Here is a 6,350-nt window from a genome sequence, read left to right on the forward strand (position 1 = left end):
CTGCAGTGCAAACTGACACACACTGTTTAGAGAAACAGCTACTCTATTACTAATATTAATGAAACATTTCTTATTCTATGGAACAAAAACAAACAGTAAAACTAAAACACAGATCTCTTAGCTTCCTATTTCATGAACCAGATGACTGAATGACCAAGCCTAACTAGTAGCCAGAACCCAGTTAACCCTCCGTAACGCAAACTTTAACCACACGACAGGAACTCCTTCAAACTGAGTGAAAATCATAAATGGATCCATAACTTTACATCAATTTACTATGTTGTGCCAATACCTGCATTTACATTTAGAACGAATGATGTCATAGAACCAGCATCACACCAGTTCCAGGTGTCTCCAAGGAGACAACAGAACTTCAGTTGTGTTTGCTAAAATACACACTTTGAAACATACTGTAACACTTAGTTAACATGTCTGGTTTAGTTGAAGAATCGGCTAAGGTAAGTTTCAGGTTTTAATGGTGGGATGGCACCTGTGCTTTTTTCCCCCAACCGCTAGAATATGATTCGCACCAAACCCAAAAGAAATACTGCACAGTTCAGGAACTTCATCAACCTAGCAACTGTAAAATAAGCTTACAAACAACTGAATTGAAATGCCAAAAAGTTCAGAGAAAGGCACAAACTATGTTTACTTGGGGTTTACAAAATTAAAGCTAACTAAAACTGTAATGATAAACAATCATGCTGCCAATGGACAGAGAAATATCATGTTTTTTGAATAATGTATTATTTGTTATATAGGAACCCAGTATAAGGGAATCCCTTGCGATCCTGTCTGCAGAGATAAAGGTAAGTATTTTTTTCTCTTTAGCTCTGTCACTCCAAGAAATATAATGAACATAAATATATTTGCCAATCTTTTCATAGTAATCCAAACAACTCTGCGTGTATCTGACATTTGTAATATTTATCTACCGCAGTATAACTCTTCTGGCAAGGCGATTGGTATTGTACCTTGAAAGAAAACTGATTGGAAATGTCATGTACTCTATGGTTTCTATTGATGTCAAGTGGCAAATGTTGACTGGTGATGTTATGTGAATCTTAGGAAATGGTCATTTTTCAATCGAGTCTATGTTTCTCAGAATTTGAGACAGAGAGGTCAATCTCTGCAATCCGAGCTGAGGGCATTTCTTGGAATGGAAAGGTAAGAGTAACGTGTTCTTTGATATTCTCTTAAGACTCTTCGCCAGATTTTACGATGAAAAATGTAAATAATAATAACAAACATTATTTTATATAGTGCCTTGAAAGGAGGCTTCTTTACAGAATGACAAAACCAACTACAATAAATAATACACAAGATATGCATGATGACAATACACAGTTAGAGGAGACAGTAGATGGTCATTGTCAGTGTATTCTGAAGGTAGTTTTCCAATTTTTTGGAACGGGGTAAAAGAGGCCACCTCTACTAGAATCTTTGTCCTAACCAAAAATGTAACAAAGTATAATAATAAGATTAAAAATAATAATAATAAACTTTATTTATAGAGCACCTTTCATACAAATAGTGCTTTGGTGCTTTAAAAACCAAGCATAAAAATAAAATATTAAAATTGAGAGATATACTTTCAGTTGTCAAGGAAAATACAGCAATACAGTAAAGCAACATACATGTCAATTAAATAAATAAAAATTAGGAAAGTCGTAATAAAATAAGAACAATTAAAGAGAACTAAAAAAAGAAACAGAAATAGAAAGAACAAAGAACCACTTTAACTAAAAGCAACATTTTCAAATGTTTTTTAAAACAATGTACCGAGCTTGACTGCCTAATAAAAAGTGGAAGTGAGTTTCATAATTTAGAAGCATAAAAACAAAAAGCAGCCTCTCCACTCTTTCTGCATTTCACATGTGGTATTTGCAGTAGGCCAGTATGTGCAGATCTAAGGTCACGTATAGGAACATATGAAGACAGACATTCAGTAAGGTACAGACGTGCTAGGTCGCTTAAAGCTTTAAAAACAAGTAAAAGAACTTTCAAATTTATCCTAGATAATACAGGTGACCAGTGAAGTTTTTTTCAAAACAGGAATGATATTCTCTTTCTTGTATTTGTTAGGATCTGTGCTACTGCATTTCGAACAAGTAGTAAGGGATTTATTGTTTTCTTGGGAAGCCCACAAAACAGAGCATTATAATCATATCCACATCAATGTGAGCAATGGAGAAGTCAAATTAACGTGTCTAAATATCATCTAGTTCTATCCCAGGGAAGAGGGCTGTTGCCTACACAGACGACAAGACACAAAACGCTCAACTGTGCAAAACACGCATAAGGACATCCGTCAGGAGGAACAAGGTAAAGTGTTTTTACTTCTTCACCATGGTCATGTAGTTTCACTCCAAGCACTGTCATATGAAATAACTGTGGAAACGACCTCCCCAACATTTTGGGTGTTTGCATTTTGCTTCAATGAATTTTAACCTTTTCTTTTAGACATTAAGAGGAAGGACACATTCACCCTTGGTAGAGATTCAGTTGTTCTATGAGATGTCAAGGTGAGAATTAACCACTTCAGGCATAAGTCAATCCACATGACCGGAAATGGGGCAATGAACAGGATATGGGGATTTTGCTAGTTATAAAGTACAATAATCATCATTAAATGATCTAAGACTACTGAAGTATAAGCTGTGTCCCTGACTGATTAATTAGCAAATTCATCTTCGTAGAGTGGAGCTACACTGAATATGGGGTGAGATAATGTAGGGAATGTTGGACTTGTAATAACTAATTGAAGGATAATAATAATCAACGAAAGTGCTTAAAAGTATCAACAAATGCCTTCAAAGTACTTGACACGTACTTTGCTTTCAAAAGTGAAACATAATTAATGCTTACTTAAGATTTCTCTTGACTTCTCAGGAGTATACTAACTCCAAGGACAAGTAACATCACAAACCATTATTTAAGTGCTGATGTTGGAGCTGCAATACCAAGACAAAAAATGATACAGGTAACACTGCTTTCAGATGTCTAAGAATTGCTAAAATAGTATGTTTACAGAGCATTCAGAGTCTCATAGAGAAAATAAGTTGAGAATATGACAAGTTCCTACCATCTCAAACACTGCCAATCTAAAACAAAAAGAAAATACTTGAACGCCTCCAGTAATCAAACACAAACCAGAACATATCAGTGCATGACAATGAAATGTAGTCACAAAATGATTCTACCCTTTCAAGTCCCAAAAAGGACCGAGGAACTTACCAGAGGCGATCCCTGGATTTCAAACACAGCACAATGTAGCCAATGTAGGGGAGAAGATCACAGAGAGCTCTTCTCAGATTGCTCAGAGTCAGCCCCAGGACCCTGTCCTGACTGAAGCAGACAAAGTGGTCAAACAGGTAGGTAGAAATGAGTAAGGAACAGAGAGTATGGTTATTCTTGCATTGTTTTGTTCGTCTGTCAAAGAAAAGAGTGCTTCTGACTTTTGTCAATGTTCATCTTTATTTTAGGAGAAGAACAAACGGTGGTATCACACTTTGCTCAAGTGTATGATACCATGTGTGTACAGCAGACATCACCAAACGAACAGGAGACACCTGAGTAGAGAACAAGAATATGAAAAGACTGATGTAAAAAAGCACCAGGAGAAATCCATTGAATATGCACAATCTCGTCCAGTATTTCAATGAAAAGTTTCAGTGTTGTTTTTAGTGTCCTCGTATTGCATACATTTAAAACAATGTGTCTTGTTTAATGAACAATTTCATTTACTTTAATAAAAAGTGTTGTTTACTGTAGTCCTAGCACGGATGCAATTGTTAGAAAAAACGTGAATGAAAAAGTGAATGTTTCATACAATATGGGTTTGTGTTAACCCACAAACCTAAGTGAAATGTTTGATTACATTTACAAGACATAACACATAGTTCAGTTGAGTGTGAAAGGGAACGACAGAGAAAGTCACAAAGAAAACATTGGTGAAGGACATGATGAATGTTTTTTCTTTAGCAATTTTTCAACAAGATGTCTTTCTATAGCGAGTTTCATTTGAGATAGTCTTTTCTTAGAAGTGCAAGAGTGGTATTCCCTACAACTTATTCCCCAATTTGATCATTCTCAGAAATTAGGAGACAGAAACCACACCTACTGTAATATTAGACCTTGTAACAAGGCAACTAGGTTTCAATGGCTCAAAAGGTGCATAAAGAGGCTCATGTATAATGACCTCCAGTGTCCCACAGGTTTCCCAAATCATTTCTTAAAGTATGGAAAAAGAGGAAATAAAGTGTCTACAGAAAGCGTATACCCCCTTGAACTTTGTTCAGTTTGTTGCGCCAGTGCCAGAGTTTCATGTAATTAAATGAGGACCTCTTTCTCACACCACATATGTTATACTTTCAATGGGAAAAAAGGAAATATTAGAATTGTATACATTTTAAAGCCATGTGTTCATATTTGGTAGAAGCCCTAACAACACCTAAAAAACACCTAACAACGGGTGCAGGACCGAATTAGGGCAGTACCCACTATTGATAAACATACAGAAAACAATATTAAAGTACTGGCTTTTATATTAGCCAGACACAGCTGGATGAGCTCTACCAGCCAGGACAGGAGGCTCTACTGTACACAGAGAGGGGAGGGAGGGGGGAACAAGCTGCCCAGCCGTGTGGAATGCTACAGAACCCTAAACAGACAAAACATACTACCCGAATATTTGACCAAGATATCCAGACACAGCTGGATGAGCTCCACCAGTCAGGACAGCCTAATAAGATACACTCCACAGACATTCACAACAGTGATATATCATAAACACTTGAATTACTTATCTAGTCTCTCGAAACAAAATTTCGAGAAAAAACACATTGCCCAACGTTAGAAACCACCTTGCATTACATTGCTTGAAAAACAGTTTATGTCGAAGGAATTATGGATCGGGAATTCTTCGAGGAAGTCGTGGTCACACAGCATGCCACCCCATATATCAGGGAGCACATTGGATCAAGGCACAGTCTCTTTCAAGACAACGATCCGAAACACACAGCAGCAAGGGCGAGGCTTATAGCAGAACGAGTGAACTGGGTGAAAACTCCAGCCGAATCTCCAGATTTAAATCCAATAGAGATGGTATGGCATTCGCTGAAAGACTATGTTTGGAAAACTGCTAAACCCAGCACAAAGCAAGAACTGATACTGATACAATGTCTGTTGATACTGATACTGTATGAGTAGGGCTGTTTCATCACTCCTTTTTTTTTGTTGCATACAGCAGTACTTCTTATGGTAGTACTTAAGTACAGTACAGTAGGTACTTACATTAGTACTTCTCACGTTAAAAAAGTTAGGTGTTAGCATAAACTATTAGTAATAAATAATATTAAACTTAGCACTGTAATAAATTATGCTAATATTAAATTCGATTCTGCTCTGAGAATGTAGGGGGAAGGAAAAATGCCAGTGGTCTTTCCACTGATGAACTTGTGCCTGATGAACAACTCTGCGTCACACCACACAGCTGCGAGTGCACCTCACTGTGCCCGGCCACCTCTTCATCATACAGCTACCAGCGCACCTGACCATGCAAGGCTACCACTGCGTCACAGAGATGCCAGCACACCTCACCATACCAGAAAACCACTGCGTCACACACTTGCCAGCGCACCTCACCGTGCCTGGCCACCACTGCGTCACACCACACAGATCCCAGCGCACCTCACAGTGCTAGGCCACCACTGCGTCACACAGCTGCCATCGCACCTCACCGTGCCAGACAACCACTGCGTCACACAACACAGCTGCAAGCGTACTTCACCGTGCCAGGCCACCACTGCGTCACACAGCTGCCAGCGCACCTCAAAGTACCCGGCCACCAATGCGTCACACCACACAGCTGCCACCGCACCTCACCGTGCCAGGCCACCACTACGTCAAACCACACAGCCGCCAGTGCACCTCACCATGCCAGGCCACCACTGCGTCAGACCACACAGCCGCCAGTGCACCTCACCGTGCCAAGCCACCACTGCGTCACACAGCTGCCAGCACACCTCACCGTACCAGACCACAACTGCGTCACACAGCTGCCAGCGCACCTCACTGAACCCTGCCACAGCTGCGTCACACAGCTGCCAGCGCACCTCACCATGCCCAGCCACCACTGCATCACACAGCTGCCAGCGCACCTCACCATACCAGGCCACCACTGCATCATACCACACAGGTGCCAGTGCACATCACTCTGCCCGGCCACCATTTCATTACACAGATGCCAAGGCATCTCACCGTGCCAGGCCACCACTACGTCAAACCACACAGGTGCCAGTGCACCTCACTGTGCCAGGCCACCACTGCGTCACACAGCTGAAAGCGCA

General features: G+C 40.1%; 1 long non-coding RNA gene across 1 annotated transcript; it reads left to right on the top strand.

The window, feature by feature from the left end:
• The first annotated feature begins 2,094 nt into the window (after nucleotides 1-2,094).
• LOC138231338 (uncharacterized) lies at nucleotides 2,095-3,246 on the top strand. The gene is made up of 4 exons (XR_011186609.1): nucleotides 2,095-2,325; nucleotides 2,464-2,525; nucleotides 2,893-2,983; nucleotides 3,213-3,246. It is a non-coding gene; the product is annotated as an uncharacterized lncRNA (long non-coding RNA).
• Nucleotides 3,247-6,350: the final 3,104 nt, after the last annotated feature.

Source organism: Lepisosteus oculatus, unplaced genomic scaffold, assembly GCF_040954835.1.
Source record: "Lepisosteus oculatus isolate fLepOcu1 unplaced genomic scaffold, fLepOcu1.hap2 HAP2_SCAFFOLD_56, whole genome shotgun sequence".
Taxonomy (NCBI): Eukaryota; Metazoa; Chordata; class Actinopteri; order Semionotiformes; family Lepisosteidae; genus Lepisosteus; species Lepisosteus oculatus.